Below are 16,673 nucleotides of genomic sequence, written 5' to 3' on the forward strand. Positions count from 1 at the left end.
CAAAGCCATATGCTTATCACACCATACCTTAGAATAACTCCGACCACCATGGATATTGTACTTGGCAACCCGATTGACAAACTTCCTTTCCTCCTTGGTTAATCTCAACTTTTCTAACTTGGATGTCGTAGCTTGTGGCATGAACTCGCGAAACAGGGTAAGTTTCGCACCATCATGAGCCACGACATCGTCATGCTCAGAAACGATTTTCAAATAAAAAGTTACCTTGTTTTTACCCTTGTTCAACCGTCGCCTCTTCGAACCCTCGAGCACCGAACCCGACTGTGCAACATCCGAAACAGGGGATTTTGGGTTTGGGTTTGATGAAAGGTTGAGATCAAGAGCCATTCATTGAGGTGTAAAGGGTGTGGTGTTGGTATTTTTGGCAGTGGACTTTGTTGAATGCTTGGAAGCCATGGAAGTTGAATGTTTTTTTATTATTTTTTGAGATGATGATGGTGGGTGATGGATGATGTGGTAATTAATTGAAAAGTAAAAGTAAGGTAGGGTAATTATGGTAGGGGTTGAGTATAAATAAGGGAAAAGTGATTGTGTGAAGGTTGTGTGTGCCGCGTGGGTATGGTAGGGTAGGGTTTTAGTTTCCTTTTATTTTTTTTTATTTTTTCGTATTTAGGTAGGATTGAAAAGGAATCTAGGGTAAGTGTTAATAATATATGATAAATATGTGACAAGATTTTATTTGGTATATATGTAATATGTACTTAATGTGATAGGATAAAGATATAAGGATTTCGACCAATATTGGGATTTTTGAGATGGAATTTTTCGGCAAAAAAAAGGACTTTTGAGAATTTTGGTAAATATTGTGGTCTATATTTTAACAGAAAAATATAATACTCAAGCATGCAAGATATTTACGTAAAATAAAACGATATTAAACACAGATATACTTGTAACTGAATATACGGACACAGTCATATAATCTTGTCTAATTCTAACCAGTCATGTAAGTTCGCAAAATAGATATGACGAATTTAATTGCTACTGATTAAACCAATTTCCAACCGCAAGACCTCAAATCGTCTTCTAGCAAATGCCTTTGTTAATATGTCAGCCCATTGATTTTCAGTACTATAAAATTCTAGTTTAATGTTGCCTTTTTCTACGTGGTCGTGTAATAAATGGTGTCTAACGGCTATATGTTTAGTACGAGTGTGTTGTGCAGGGTTCTTAGAAATAATGATAGCACTCGTATTATCACAAAATATAGGCATACAACCAACATTTACACCATAATCACATAGTTGTTGCTTTAACCATAATAAGTGAGAACATACCAGTCCAGCAACTATATACTTGGCTTCAGCAGTAGACAATGCAACAGAATTTTGCTTGTTTGAGCCCCAAGTAATAATGCATGGTCCAACAAACGTAGCAAATCCAGAAGTGCTTTTTCTATCTAAACAACATCCTGTATAATCTGCAACTGAATATCCTACTAGATCGAAATTACACTCAAGTGGATACCATAAGTATAATTTTGATGTTCCAATTAAATATCTCAAGATACGTTTAACTGCAGTCATATGTGACTCTTTAGGGCACGATTGAAATTGAGCACAGACACTTACGCTAAACATAATATAAGGTCTACTAGCAGTTAAATATAAAAGTGAACCGATCATACCTCGATATGTAGTCTCATCGACACACTTACCATGTTCATCTAAGGTTAACTTTTTATCAGTTACCATTGTTGTGTCCATGGGATGAGCATTCTCCATACCAAATTTCTGATCGGCTCCTTGATATATTTCTGTTGGTGAATCATAATTCCTTCTTTTGTTTGTTGAATCTGCAGTCCTAGGAAGAATTTCAATTCTCCCATCATGCTCATTTCAAATTCTGAGGTCATAAAATCTGAAAAATACTTGCACAATTTATTGTTAGTAGAACCGAAAATAATATCGTCTACATAAATTTGAACAATGATGTGTGCATTTCTTATAGACCTTTTTAGGCCTTTTCAGCACACATTTCTATGCTTATTTCGTAGTATTTCACTACAAATGCCCCGAATAGTCTACTTTGGTCTGCTTTGCATTATTTGCAGGTACGAACCGGAATGACTGGAAATCAGCCTATTTGTGGTCCTCCAAACCTGCTTAAGAGAGTCGGCGTGAAACCTTACCGTCTTGAGACGCGTGAAGGCATCCAAAGGAATAGGAGAACACACGAGAAGTCAAGAACCCCTCGATCGAGATGCCCTGTTCTCGATCGAGTGAATGCAAAGGTGAAGGCCTCGATCGAGAGACCACTATCCTCGATCGAGGGATATGCTTAGGGAAAGCTCTCGATCGAACAACTGTGGAGTTCGATCGAGAGGCCATGCGCTGATGGGCTTTGGATCGATTGTGTTGTTATTTTACACGCTTTGTTTCTTTGCTATTTTTCTTATAAATAGGCAAGGAATACTAGAGACCTAATTATCACATTTTAGGACGTAAAACGGAGACTGTTGCTTTAGTTTTTGGATCGGAAATAATCTTCATTTCTCAATTCTTCCTTCGTTGAATTCGGTATTATCATTAGTATAATTTCAGTTCAGTTTCATTTATCATGTTATCTATTTTCATTTGCTTCGCTATTATTGTTCCTCATTTCGATCATGAATAGCTAATCGTTTTGCTAGGATTTAGGGTAGCCATGGCGTAGGAAGGGCGATTTAATTATAATACCCGTAGTCTCTTTGTATGCATCTGCTGCTTTAATATCTTTTAATTGTTTGAGTCGACGCACTCAATTAACTGTCTCGATAACCTCTTCTCCTAGATCGAAAGATTGAAAAAGGGATAGTTCTGCAGCGTTTCATTAGGATTTATACTAACTAGGGCGAAAGCTAAACTAGTATTGCCTAGGGCGAACTAAGGACCGAAAGGTGACGTTTATTACCCACAGATTGAATATAGGGCATTTTTGATTCAGTCCGGACTTTAGAAGCCATGGTGAACCGACAATCCTAGTACCTTTCTTTCTTGTTCATCTCTATTTTATTTCTCTCTCGTCTCTTTTATTCTCTCCTTTACTCATAGTTTTTAGAAAGCAAACAAACGAACCCCCCCATTTTGGTTACTTTCGACAGACCTAGTTGACTATAGGATTCCCATCTCCCTGTGGATTCGATACCCGACTGCCTCTGCTACATTCAGTTGAGACCCGTTGGTTCTATATTTGACAGGGTTGCGACAATCGTGTCAAATTTTGGCACCGTTGCCGGGGAGGCGGTGCAATTTTATAGTTTCTTTGTTTGTCTTTTGTCTCCGGGAATTTATTCCTTGAGACAATTCTCATTCTTGGCCCGAGTGTTTTTGTGCTTACAGGTTATAGTTCGGCTATGGAGGCAATTTGTGAAAGATGTGGCGAATGGGGACACAATCTCATTTCATGTATGGCTACATCCGAGAGAGTTCTAGCCTATCGGAAGTTTAGGCAAGGAGGCCCTTCATTCGAGCTTTATGCTGACAATATTCAGGTCGAGTACGATCTTAAGGCCGCCATTCACACACAACATCTTGAGCAGGAATCTGGTGCGGATGCCTTCCGTAAACTGCTCGAAAAGTGTGAGTCAATGTGCTTAGAGGAAGACCCGGTAAATACAATAAGTTTGAGAAGTGGTCGCACTTATGACGGACCAGAACATACTCCAGAAAGTTCAAATGTCGAGGCAAGGATTACTGTTCAGCAAAATGACGAAGAACTGCTGAAGGGTGGTCGATCGAGTGAACTTACCTCTCGATCGACCAGTGCTGAGGAAGACATCCCTCAATCGAGAGCCGATACCTCTCGATCGAGTGAGCTACCCAATGAAACCTCTCGATCGAGAGAGGTTAGTAAGAAAAGCTCTCGATCGAGCACTTCTGAGCCTCGATCGAGAGATATTGAGCCTGCGGACACGCATTCCAATGGTGGACATAGTGGGGTACCCTCCTATGCTGCGAGGGTGTCGAGAACTGATAGAGGTAAAGAGAAAGAAGAGGACCCACTTCCTATGGTCAAGGTCCCTTATCCGAGTCGATTGCGCGACACGAAAACCGAGAGACAATTCAGCAAATTCGCGGATATGGTAAGAAATATTCAGGTAACCATTCCTTTTGATGAGTTAATTACCCAAATACCTCCTTACGCAAAATTTATGAAAGATATTATTACGCGTAGGAGGGAATTTGGAGAAACAACTACTGTCGCTTTCATGGAAGAGTCTAGTAGTCTAATTTCAGGAAAGTCTCCCCCTAAATTGAAAGACCGGGGTAGTTTCTCTATTCCTTGTGTTATAGGAGATTCGATGATAAATAGGGCGCTGTGTGACCTTGGAGCTAGTGTCAGTGTCATGCCCTATTCTATCTTTTCTAAGCTTAAATTGGGTCACCTAAAAATGACCAATATCACACTGCAGATGGCCGACAGATCTGTTAAACGGCCCTTAGGTATCTTAGAGGATGTGCCCGCCAAGGTGGGAAAATTCTTTATTCCAGTGGACTTTATTATATTAGATATTGCTGAGGATACCCGTACCCAAATTATTCTGGGTAGACCGTTTTTGTGTACAGCTGGAGCTATTATTGATGTCAAACTCGGGCGTTTGACTCTAGAGGTAGGGGATGATGTGATTACGTTTAGTCTGCCCGAGACCTTGTCTAGACCAATGATAGAGGATACTTGTTATTCTGTTGATATTGTTGATGAGTCTGCTTACGAGTTTTGGTCGGATTCCTTGGTTAAGGATCCGCATGAGTCTTTGATGTTTCTAGATGAGTGTGCAGATTTTTCAGATGACGAGGATGATGTCGAGGAGTTGCTTGGAATTGCCACAGATGAGATAGAGCTGTCTGACGTTCACCGAATGAGAAAAACTTAGCACATACTTTGTGCTCAGTCGAGGTAAAGGTCCCCGAGCGTAAGGCTCTTCCCTCTCATCTTAAGTATGCTTTCCTTGATGATACTGAGCAGTTCCCAGGGATTGTGAGTGCTAAGCTCAACGACGAACAGTTGACTGCTTTATTGATTGTTCTTAAGAGAAATAGGAAGGCGATGGGATATTCATTGGATGACCTTAAGGGCATTAGCCCTGATGTTTGCATGCACATGATTGAGCTAGAGGATGATCACAAACTTTGCAGACAGGGTCAGCGAAAGCTGAATCCGAAAATGGAAGAGGTCGTGACGGCTGAGGTTATGACACGACTCGATGCAGGTATTGTTTATTCAGTTGGGAATTCTAAATGGGTAAGCCCCGTTCAGGTGGTACCTAAGAAAGGAGGTACTCTAGTTGTCCGAAATGAAAATAATGAGCTAATACCTACTAGACTAGTGACCGGGTGGCGGATGTGTAGATTATCGGCAATTAAATGCCGCCACCAAGAAAGATCATTTCCCCCTTCTGTTCATTGATCAGATGATAGAGAGATTTGCTTCTCACGAGTTTTTCTGTTATCTGGATGGGTACTCAGGGTTCTTTCATATCCCTATTCATCCAGATGATCAGGAAAAGACTACTTTTACTTATCCAAAGGGTGTTTTTGCTTATCGCAGGATGCCTTTTGGTTTATGTAATGCCCCTGCTACCTTTCAGAGGTGTATGATGGGGATTTTTTCTGAGTATATAGAGTCTATCATGGAAGTCTTTATGGATGACTTCAGTGTCTATGGGAAGGACTTTGATAATTGTTTAGCTAACCTTGATAAAGTTTTGCAGCGATGTATTGAGGTTAATCTGGTGCTAAACTGGGAGAAGTGCCATTTTATGGTAAATGAGGGCGTAGTCCTTGGGCACTTAGTCTCCAACAGGGGTATTGAGGTAGACAAAGCAAAGGTGCAAGTAATCGTGCAATTACCCCCTCCGGTTAATGTTAAAGGGGTAAGGAGTTTCCTTGGTCATGCTGGCTTTTATCGTCGGTTTATCAAGGTCTTCTCAAAGATTGCTCGACCGATTACACAGTTGCTTTTAAAGGATGCTCCTTTTGATTTTAATGATGAATGTCTTTCTGCTTTTAACACTTTCAAGCAGGCTTTGGTCTCTGCACCCATTATCCAGCCTCCGGAATGGAAGCTGCCTTTCGAGATTATGTGCGATGCCAGTGATTATGCACTGGGAGCGGGTGCTAGGCCAGCGGAAAGACAAGGCGCTGAGTGCGATCTATTATGCGAGCCGAACTCTGGATGAGGCTCAAGTGAAATATGCCACCGCGGAGAAGGAGCTGTTAGCCGTTGTTTATGCGTTAGATAAGTTTAGATCATATTTGTTGGGTTCTAAAGTTATTATTTTTACAGATCATGCAGCGCTGAAACACCTTCTGAACAAGAAGGAAGCTAAGCCCAGATTGCTGAGATGGATACTCCTTTTACAGGATTTTGACTTGGAGATTAATGATAAGAAGGGAGCATAAAATGTCGTAGCCGACCATCTGTCGCGTCTGACGCAATAGGAGGGGGAGGATTCTCTTCCTATTAATGATTCTTTTGCTGATGACTCTTTATTTTCTGTTGATGTTTTTTCTGTGACCTCTGTGAATTCTAAGGATGGTATTGAACCTTGGTTTGCACACTATGCTAACTTTGCTGTCAGTCAGGCACTGCCACCGGATTTATCTCATCAGCAGCGCAAGAGATTCTTACACGATGCACGACAATATTTCTGGGATGACTCTTATTTATTTAAGGAATGTGCAGACGGACTCTACAGACGGTGTATTCCGCAGTGGGAGACCAAAGCTATCCTAGAAGGCTGCCATTCGGCTCCTTGTGGAGGACACCACGGTCCATCACGTACCGTGGCTAAGGTATTGCAGTCAGGTTTTTATTGGCCAACTCTTTTCGCTGACACTAAAGTTTTTGTTGCTAGCTGTGATGCTTGTCAGAGAACGGGAAACATTTCCAAGAGACATGAGATGCCTCAGAACGGCATTTTAGAGGTTGAGATTTTCGATGTATGGGGCATCGATTATCAAGGGCCATTCCCGTCTAGCCAGGGTAACAGGTATATTCTGGTAGCTGTAGACTATGTGTCTAAGTGGGTGGAGGCGATTGCCACTCCCAATTGTGATGCCAGGACTGTGATTAAGCTGTTTTGTAAGACTATTTTTCCCCGTTTTAGTGTCCCTAGGGTCGTCATTAGCGATAAGGGTATGCATTTTAGAGAACAGCAGTTGACTGCTTTGCTATCTAAATATGGTGTCAAACACCGTAGGGGTTTGGGGTATCATCCTCAGACTAGCGGACAGGTTGAGGTCTGTAATAGGGAACTAAAAGAGATATTGAGCAAAGTAGTGTCTAAATAACGGAAAGACTGGAGTTCTAAATTAGAGGACACGTTGTGGGCTTATAGGACGGTTTTTAAGACACCAATCGGTGCTTCACCGTATCGTTTAGTGTATGGAAAGTCTTGTCATTTACCTGTTGAGCTAGAACATAATGCTTGGTGGGCTATCCGCCAGCTTAATTATGATGCTGACTCGTGTGGTGAGAAACGTTTATTGCAGCTAGATGCGCTGGAGGAGTTTCGGCTGAACGCTTATGATAGCTCCCGAATTTATAAGGAGAAGACTAAGCGTTGGCACGATAAGAGGATTGTACCCCGTGAGTTCCATGTTGGGAAAAAGGTGTTACTGTTTAATGCCCGGTTGAGATTTTTTCCTGGTAAGCTGAAGTCCAGGTGGAGTGGTCCGTACACGGTGACTGGCGTCACAAAATTTGGATCGGTTGAGTTAGAGGACTCCGAGGGGAATCGCTTCAAAGTTAATGGTCATCTTGTGAAGCACTATTATGGGGCTGATTCTGTTGTTGGCCGCGTCGAAATTCTCTTTTTCGACGCGATGGCAGAGCGTGATGTTTGACGCTTATAGGTCGTGCGGGACCTCATAAACCTGCGCTTTTCGGGAGGCAACCCGATTGTAATTTGTTGTGTTTGTTTTTGAAACTTTTAACACTCTTTATTTCTGTTCGGTGTGCGTTTGAACAATTTTAATAGAGTTTATGCGTGAATTGTACAGCACAGGTACTGTACTGTTGCTTACTGATGCAACAGCCCTCGATCGAGTAGTTTTGTTACTCGATCGAGTGGTCCTTCCCTTTTTAAAGCTCTCGATCGAGCTACTACCTGTTCGATCGAGTATCTGCACCGCTTGAAGCCTCGATCGAGTGTTATGTGTCTCGATCGAGTACCATTTTCCTTTCGATCGAGCGGACCCTTTGTCGATCGAGAACCCTACCAACCTCTCTTCCTGGTTCGGTTTGGGGAGGTTCGTGGTTTGCGCGCTTTTGTAAGTTTTCGGCTCTCCCTCTCTTTAATCTGCATTTCTTTTCCTTTACTTTGTACAATGGGGACATTGTACAGTTTGGTTTGGGGAGGGTATGCATCCATATCGTGTCTGCATGTTGTTTTTATTGCATTTCTGTTATCACGTTTACTTACGTTTGCATTGGTTAAACTTAAAAACTTAAAAAAAAAATCGTGTTTACTTTTGCATTTTAGGTTGAGTCTGATTGGAGTTTTTCATTGCTGATAACTGTCTTTTTGCTTAAGCCTTGCATTGTTTCACATCTTTTAGCAAAAGTCTTTGCAATTTCTCGAATTTCGTTTCAAAATTCGTTGAACAAGTAGATTTGACTTGAAATTTTGGCAAACTACAATATCTTTTTGAGGTTTAGAGCTTTATAACTGGTGTCATCCATGACCAGTTCACGTAGGAAGTGAGTAGTTACTCCTTATGAGGCATGTAACATCAAATTGCATAAGCATGAGTTTAGTCTACTTAGTACCTGTATGCATTCGGGTCTGTGGTTGGTGACACATGTTTGGAGAGGCAACCCCTTTATTTCATTTTACCCATGAGCTCCACATAGCCAAATTGCCTATTTTGTCCCTATTTAGCTACAATCCACATTTTTTCCACCCTAGCCGCGCTAGTAATTGTAGCAATGTTGGGAATGTGTTGATTTGCAGTTGGTTCAGACTAATAGCAAGATTGCCCCATCTAAGGCCTCAACCTCTAGCCTAGAAACCTCTAATCAATCTGTTTCTGCTGTAAAGCATCTAGAATGCAGCAAGAAGGATAGGGTGATGGAGTCTCAAATAGCCTTGAAGAGAGACCAATCACACCTATCACAAGACCAACCTGATTTTACTCAGATGGAAACCCATAACAGGTTCTCAGTACTGGATACCACTGAAAATACTGAGATTGATGCTTCAACTGCTGATCAAATTGTGATCACTACCCCCTGCCTGCTAGATGATAATTCAGTTGTTCAGGGAGGGGAGGGTGCTTCCCTAGTTTACTCCTCTTCTCTGACCCCTGAAATGCCTCACAAGTGCAGTACAGGGGCATAGGTGCCTGAACCTCAAATAGCCTTGAAGATAGGTTCTTCATCTATTACTCAAGAAACTGCTTTGCTGAAAAAGGGTGAATATGTTCTCCTTACTCCAGCTACTGCACACACTTTGGCCATTGAACCTTCTCTACTAGGTGTCCATTCAGTTGTTCCTAGGGAAGAGACTGTCACTCTGATTGGGTCTGCAGGCTTAGAATGTCTTGGTCTAGGCCTGCAGCTGCCCAATCCTGTGATAGTTCTCTCCTCTCTGAATACTGAATTACACTCACGATGCAGGAAGGAGGATAGGATGCTTGCGTCTTAAATAGCCTTAAAGAGAGCCTCTGCATCTGATTCCCATTCTGCCCTTGATACTGGACAAGACACTATAGCTCATGATCCTGAGCTCAGTGCAGCTGCTCTTAACATTTTGCACATTAAGGAAGAGCTTAATAGGGAGATGACAAAAGGGGACCCTGATCCTAATATTCACCAATGAAAATTGCTTCCTGGAATATTAGGGGAGGAAATGACCCCCTCAAACAAAATATTGGATTTGATTATGGACTACAAATTGGATATTCTGGGAGTCTTGGAGACCAGAATAAGGAAGAATAAAGCTGCTAAAATCATAACAAATAAGTTCCATACTTATAATGTCATCTGCAATTACTCAGCACATACAAATGGGCGAATTTTGCTGATCTGGAGGCCCAGCACTGTTACCATTACCCCCTTGATCGTTCATGCTCAATTCATTCATTGTGCTGTTTCTCATCATGCTACTTGCCAAAATTTTCATCTGACCATGGTCTATGCTAGCAATAATGCCAGGGTTAGAGATGATCTCTGGGCAAATTTACTTAATCTTAGCTCTACTGCTAATAGCTGGATAGTGCTTGGTGATTTTAATGTTGTTTGTGATGCTCTTGAGAGGGTAAGAAATACTCCTCCTTGCCTGGATGATATTTTAGATTTCAACTCTTGTCTTCTCAAATGTGGACTGGATGATATCAACAGTACTGGATGTGATATGACCTAGACTAATAATCAAGATATTGAGACCCTAGTCTGGTCAAAATTGGATCGAGCTTTAGCTAATACTCAATGGATGGCTCAATTCCTAGCTTCTGCTGCTCTCTTTCTTCCCTCTGGTGTTTTTGACCACTCTCTTGGCATTGTCACGGTTTTTGAGGACAAGCATGTGAGGCCTCGATTCAGCTTTCTCAATTGCTGGGTTGATCACCCTAATTACCATGATTATGTTCTGAAAGCTTGGCAAACTCCTGTCCATGGCTCAAAATTTTTTACTTTATTCAGCAAGCTTAAGCATGTTAGAACTCAGATGAAAGTCTTGCATAAGCAGAGTTTTACTCAAATCTAACAAAGAGTAAGGGACAACAAAGAGGCCCTTCTTGAATGCCAAAGACGAATACAAGCTAATCTTCAAATGCATGGCCTTTATGTTCAAGAAAATCTCCTTCTGGATACCTATATGAAGCTCAAAAAAGCCGAGGGTAGCATCATCCAGCAAAAAGCTAAAGTTCATCATATAGCCTATTGTGATTCTTCTTCTAAATACTTCTTTTTCAGGATTCATGAAAGGAAGCACCAGCAAATTATTGGACAAATTAAAGACAAGGATGGCCATAATAGGGTAGGTCTGGACAATGTTGCTTTGGGTTTCATTGAGTACTATCAACATCTATTAGGCTCCTCTACTACTACTCAGCCTATTGATATTCATTATATTCAGCAAGGCTCATGTGTTCCCGCTGAAGACTTTGATTTCTTGACTAAGCCTGTAACTGATGCAGAGATTAGAGCTGCTGTGTTTAGCATTGGCTCTGATAAGAGCCCCGACCCTGATGGGATCTCTTCTGCTTTTTTCAAGGCTTCCTGGGATTTGGTGGGGCCTGATTTTTGCACTCCTGTGCATGCCTACTTCAAGACTGGTAGGCTCAGTAAGCAGGCCAATGCAACTCTCATCACTCTTATTCCAAAGAAAAAGGTTAGCAGTACTGTTATGGATTTTAGACATATATCCTGCTGCACTACCTTTTACAAAGCCATTAGTAAGGTTCTCTCTTCCAGAATTCAAGCCATTCTTCCTAAAATCATTGGACCTGAACGAGTTGCCTTCATTAAGGGGGGGAACATCCATAAAAACATCATGATGTCCCAATCTCTAGTACATGGTTTTGGCAGGAAATATATGACCCCTAGATGCTTGATTAAAGTTGACATCATGAAGGCATTTGATTCTCTTCAGTGGTCTTTTGTCCAGGATATACTAGAAGCTTTAAAATTCCCTGAGGTATTTGTGAACTGGATAATGGGATGCATCACTAGCTCTTGGTTCTCCCTAAAGATTAATGGAGCTGTCCTCGGTTTTTTTCAAGGGAAGAGTGGGCTCAGGCAAGGGGACCCTCTCACTCCCTATTATTTTGTTCTTGATATGGAAGTACTGTCTAGATACCTTAGGAAGCTCTGTGTCTCTCCTAATGTTTCCTATCACCCTAAGTGCACAAAGCTTGGGTTCACTCATCTTATTTTTACTGATGACTTGATGATATTCACTAGGGGTGATGTCCCCTCTGTCTCTACTAGTCTGGTTGTCCTTAAGAACTTCTCTGCTTGGTCTGGACTCTATGCAAACACTGAAAAAACTGAAATTTGCTTTGGTGGAGTATCTGATGCTATTAAACAGCAAATCCTCCAGGACACTGGCTTCTCTGAACGTAACTTTCCTTTCAGGTATCTGGGACTGCCCCTTAATACTTCTAGGCTTATTGTGAACAGTTATGGGGTGCTGATCAATAAAATTCAATCTTTCCTTCAACACTAGGCTACCAGATTATTCGCTTATGCTGGGAAAGTCCAACTTATAAATTCTGTAATCTTTGGTCTCATCAAATTTTGGTGTGCCACTGCTCCCCTTCCTAAGAACATCATTAAAAATCTTAACAAACTCTGCAAGGATTTTTTCTGGTCTATTGAGGCTGTTCAGAGGAGACTTGTAATACCCCGTATTTTATATAATCAATTAAACGGATATTATTATATATTAGTTATTATACATTTTATATTACTAATTATGCCGGGTTAATAGTTGAGTCGATAATTACATTAAGCTATCGTAAGTTAATTGAGACGGGTTTATATGGAATTCGAAATGTGAGCTAACCCATTTAAGTTGGCCCAATAACATGTTCAGCCCAATTAACCCTAAACCCTAACCCTAATTATAACCTAAACACTACCAAACCCTTCCCCTCACCCGCCTCCCTCACGCCTCCCTTCTTCATCAGCTCAAACATCAACCTTCACGCATAGAGAGAGAGAGAGAGAGAGTAAGCCTGGGTGTTGACGGCGCAGCAAGGAAGGCCGTAGGGTGGTTGTCGACGTCCGTGGGCGGCCCTGGTGGAAGTTGTGGTGGCAGAAAAAGGTAGGCGCACAAATCTCCTCTGTTTTCGCATTGATGTCTGGTTTTTGGGTGTTGTTTCGTGACTTAGAGAGGTGATGCTGGTGGTTGTTGACGGGGTAAGGGCATTGAGTGGTATGTGTCGAGTGTAGTGGTGGTGGTTAGGGAGGTGTTAGGCAGTGGTAGTGGCAGAGAGAGGCGGCAGCGACAGGGGGTGGCAAACGGGTTAAAAATGCGGGTTTTCAGGTGGGTTTAGAATGGGTAGGTTTGGGGTGGCGCCGCCGTGGACTCGGGGGAGGTCGAACCGGCGGTGCCACGACGCCTGGGTGTGTTTCTTGACGGCGAGTAGGGCTGTGGTGGTTTGGCAGGGGTTAGGTAATGGTTGCGGTGGTGGTGAGTCGAGAAAATGGGGCGTTTGGTGAGGCTTGGCGGTGAACCCGGCCAAATGACTGCCCTGGTTCGACTCGCCGGCGGCAGTCGACCAGATTGGGGTTGGTTGTTGGTGGTGGGGTCGAAGTGGGGAGCAAGTGCGGTGGTTGTCACGGTGGTTAGGTGGCGCGTGGAGTCGGGAAACGGGTTGGAAGCCGTGGGTTGGGGGGTGTTATTTAGTGGGTTTGAGTCGTTTCGTTATTATTTAAGTTATCGTATTCTTAATTAATTAATTTAATTCCCGTGTTAATTAAAATAATTAGAGACGGGTTTTGAGTCGGGTTGTTGAATTGTTCAATGTTTGATTCGGGTTTTCTTAATCGCATAATTCGTTTAATCCTTTAATTATCGTTTTGGTTTTGTTCCGAGTTATTTAAAATAAAATAATAATTAATAATAATTAATTAATTAGAGACGGGTTTAATAGAAAAGTTACTATATCGGGAAAGTTTCCTTTTTTAGGAAGTTCTATCTTTAATAACTCTCTATTTTGGGAACGAGAATAGTTAAGTAATTGTTATCATTTAATTATCTTTCAGAGGGCGAATTGTTGTGGAATATTACTGGACACCCGACTATCTGACTGTAGTATTAAGGTAGGGAAATACACTTGACTTATTATCGTTGTTGTTGAATTGTGTTGACTTGATTCATAGTTGTTGATTTACGTTATGATTCATATACGGGAAGGTGATTGACTGAATTGATCGTATTGAGTATGATATCACAACATCGGGTAACCGGCATGATTTTATGATTTATCAGTTCAGTGATTTATATATATTGTGTTGCATTAATTTCTTTTGAGCATTCATATGCATTGGAGATGGAGGATGTTGTGGTGATGTGGTGTGATGATGACGATGTTGTGATAAGGCCCAGGCGGGTTCTGCAGGACTTGCCCTGGATAACCTCAGCTGCGAGCTGGCAGATCGGCTACGGTCGATATATATAGTCTACCGGGGATCGGTATGGCTGGGCGTTCCGGGTTATGAGTTATGAGAAATGAGATATGAGATATGAGTTGAGATGGAGATGGAGGTGACGGAGGATCATGCATATCATATTTTGTTGTTTAATTGTTTTCCCTACTCAACCTCGTGGTTGACCCTGTGTATTCGTGAACACCTGTGATGACCCAAATATTGGCGAGCAGACTTGAAAGGTTTAAGAGATAGAACGGGAGCTTGGTGGGCGTGAGACACTGGATCAGAAGACTTAGTAGCTAGATCATCATCTAGAAGACTTTAACTTTTATTTATGTTAGTTCTTTGTAATTTGACGTAAAAGAGGTTTTGTAATAATTAAGTTAAAAATAATTATATAAATTGCCTTGGAGTTTAATTTGTTATTCACTACCTCGGGAAACCGAGATGGTAACAGTCCGGTTTATTAGGGAATATCTTGACGAAGGCTCCTTCATAAACCGGGGTGTTACAAAGTGGTATCAGAGCGAACGATCCTCAGGCCTAAACCAATGAATCCAATGAACATAGGAAGAGTCTAAATAAAATGAACCCCGGGATAGAACTGTTAGGAGCCCACTAAGGTAAGGGATGAGTTAGGGGCCCCCTCACACCGAACCAGTGGCCCTCTCAGTTGACCCGGAAACCCTGAGTGTATATGAGAGAAAGGGTAGAAAAGTTGCATGATGTTGAGCATGAAATTCCTATATCGTTGCCTAAGTGTTAACTGATTGATACATTGATTATTGCATAAAAGAGTTGATGTATACCTTGAGACCCATATATTCTAACCATTCTCAGACAACGCTACGTAAGTATTTTGTATGAATGATGACGTGATCATATGATGTTGTGGAGATGAGAAATAAATTTTCGAGTTCAGGTTAATAATCAATGAAGTGTTGTGGTAGTCGTGAGCGTGAAAATAATTGCGAATTGACGATATACATCTAGGTGGATGTTGAATGATGTGTTGATAGTACTACTATGTCTAGTAATATGCGGTTATGTGATCCCGAAGCCATGCTAGTATAGTCTTGTGATAGTAATAAGAAGTGCTATTGAAGTGCATGTTTTTAGTCATAGCAATCGTGATTTAGATGTAAGGAGTAGATTAAGATGCGAAGGGATTCTATGGGGTAGATGCTATGAAATCCACAGTGTGAGATTTAAGTTAGGATGAGTTAGTATCGATAGTATGGTTGTAAGAGTTTGGAACATAGAAAATGAACGACTTAGTGCTGAAACTCGTTTTGTTTGATTTTACTCTTTAATTGACCTTACTGCCATTTCTTTTCTGTTTATTGCCTATAGATGAAAGTTTTATGAGAGATAGCCTTTGGAGTTAGTGTTCATTTGGCGTTGGTTTCATGCTTATAGGATATACGGATTAGGAGTAATAAATATGTTAGTGGGCTGTGGTCAGGAAGTTCCTGTGTGGTGATGTTTTGACCAACAATTTTGTAAAAATCCTCATTTAAATTATACTAATAATCTTTGCATAATTCCAACTCCATCGATCCGAATATTCGCATATGTTTTCAAATTGATAAACCACGAAAATTCTTGATGTCTCTATATTAAATGGTAAGTTTTGCAAACTGACCCAAGTTTTGGACCAATTGTTGTCACATGTTTGTCCGGACCAACTGAGTTGTAAAATTCTTTAAAAATGGAATTCTTGTGCTTTAGACCTAATTCTTTTTCCCCTGTGTTTTTAACTCTCCGTGTTTTATAAAAATAATATGAATCAAGTATTAATCGAACGGTTATTTGTTCGTGGTCTTTGGAAGTTGATGCGTGTCCAAAATATGATGTTTCACACTTTATTCTACACCCATTTCAGAGCTCAAATGTGCAATATATGCCATTATTTCCCTATTTTCCTCTACTTTCGTGTTTTTGACTATTATTGCAGAAATATGAAGAATTGAGCGGAAATCGAGCCAAATCCGTCCCTAAGTAATTAACATTGCATTTGACATGAAGTATTGACTCGAGGAATGAGCTTGGTGCGCGTTTCAAGGCCTAAAGATAGCAAAAGCATGGGTGCGTACGAGTTTAACAAGCGAAGAAGTGCTTCTCCACATTGCAGCCTGCTTCAGATGGCTATATCTCGAGTTCTAGAGCTGATAATCGAGTGATTTCAATTGGAGGTGAAATCTTATCCTCTTAGCTTTCCAACGCCGCGTAGAACGCCTGATTTGACCAAGGAACGAAGAAATGGCAGCTGTTTTAAGATCGGTGCGCGCTGCAGAATTCGTCAGAATGCACTACTGTACAGCAATCTTGGTCGATCGACTAAGCAACATGGTCGATCGACCAGAGCACGAGATCAGAAGCTACTGTTCAGTATAGGTTGGTCGATCGACTGAGCAACATGGTCGATCGACCACTCCACGAGCTGATACGAGAATTAAAAGATCGAGATTTATCAAGCCCATAAGTGTTTAGGTTTAGGAATAATGTTACGTGATACTCCTATATAACGTAACCTAGAAAACATCAGTATATATCAAGTCTTTACA

The sequence above is a fragment of the Silene latifolia genome, chromosome 10 (assembly GCF_048544455.1).
Source record: "Silene latifolia isolate original U9 population chromosome 10, ASM4854445v1, whole genome shotgun sequence".
NCBI classification, from domain to species: Eukaryota; Viridiplantae; Streptophyta; class Magnoliopsida; order Caryophyllales; family Caryophyllaceae; genus Silene; species Silene latifolia.